At 39.3% G+C, this 1,573-nt stretch overlaps 1 pseudogene; it reads right to left on the bottom strand.

The window, feature by feature from the left end:
- Positions 1-407: 407 nt before the first annotated feature.
- LOC118713739 lies at positions 408-1,029 on the bottom strand (annotated as a pseudogene).
- Positions 1,030-1,573: the final 544 nt, after the last annotated feature.

Here is a 1,573-nt window from a genome sequence, read left to right as displayed (position 1 = left end):
GGCAGCCAATCAATAATTCTCTCATCATTGATGTTTCCCTCTCTCCCTCTCCCTTCCTCTCTGAAATCAATAAAAATATATTTAAAAAAAAATTTTTAAGAACAAGAAACTATCAAACCATTTTCAGAATGGCTGTATGATATTTTTATTACCACCAGCAATGTATGAGACTTCCATTTGTCTTACACCTTCCAGGCTTTCTATTCCATTGTATTTCATTAATCTGTATGTCTATCCTTTCATCAGTAGAACAGTTGTCTTTTTTTTTTTTTTAATACACTGGTTTCATTTTCAATGTGCATTACTTTACTGTCTCATTAGGCAGCAATGCATTATAAACCTTAAGCACATGACAGTCACATGATTTCTCCAGTAAGCCCAGGGCTTCCATAGCTATCCTGGACCTCACAGCCAGAGCAGTCCTGAGGAGTCAAACATTAAAGCTTTCTCCACAGCCACGCGCTCCTTTGATGTTTGGGTTATTGAACACAAATGCACTGGGTAATTTGTCTTCGACATAGTCCATTTCTGTCCCTACAGTGTTGGCTGTGCTTCCTTTCCCATGAGCCCTCTGACTCCACCTTGAACAACTTCAGAATCTTCTCTGTTTTCATGTATTCTAGAGCATAAGAAAGGCCATTACAACCCCTGGTTCAGCACCAACTAAGAAGTATTTTATCTTGTTCACTGCGAAGGTGTCAGGGTAAAGGCGGCTCTGGTGGGCTGCAGCTTCCTCTTGCTCACAGCCTGGACAGTGGCCCAGACCAAGGAAGCGACATTCTCCCGTCCGGGCACACGGATGCCTCAGGTGGGAGCTCCACCGCCACAGCCTCTCTCCATGGAAACATGGCCATATTGATGCCAAAAGCTCCATGACCTCCTGGTTCATAGGTGTCTTGTTACTGTAGCTTGATAGGAAATCTTGAAATCAGGTGTTATCCATCCTGAACTTTTTTTCTTTTCTGCATATATTTTTATGTCATTTAAATGTTTATCCTGAAGATGATCCTACTCACCAAGACCACACATAACCTTCATAACTTTTATCTCTCCTGATGCCTTAAAGTATCTGTATAGCTATAGAAAGAGTCATGCTTTTCTTATTCTGTTACTACTATTTCTTGTTTCTTCCTTTGCCCTGAAGACCATTTTATGTGATATCCAGGAGATTCTTTGACTTACCAATGGCTAGAACTTGGTATTAACTAGAGACTTGGAGGGTTGAGATGGGCAGATTGGGTATTTTTATTCATGCTCAGGTGAATTGCAAAAAGAGGTTTCTATATGATATTATGAAAATTATTTGAGGCTCAACAGGCATGGCTCAATGGTTGAAGATGAGCCTATGAACTAGGAGGTCATGATTCTATTTCCTGCACATGCCTGGGTTTTCAAGTCTGATCCTCAGTGGTGGATGTGCAGGAGGCAGCTGATTGATGATTCTCATCATTGATGTTTCTAGTATCTCTCTCTCCCTTCCTCATTGAAATCAATAAAATATATAAAAAATTATTTGGAGATAAAAATTATAATAAGTAGATACCTTTATTATTATTATTTTTCTTTTTTTATA

This window comes from Pipistrellus kuhlii, unplaced genomic scaffold, assembly GCF_014108245.1.
Source record: "Pipistrellus kuhlii isolate mPipKuh1 unplaced genomic scaffold, mPipKuh1.p scaffold_m20_p_9, whole genome shotgun sequence".
In the NCBI taxonomy this organism is placed as follows: domain Eukaryota; kingdom Metazoa; phylum Chordata; class Mammalia; order Chiroptera; family Vespertilionidae; genus Pipistrellus; species Pipistrellus kuhlii.
This window is presented reverse-complemented; position numbering and strand designations above follow the sequence as displayed.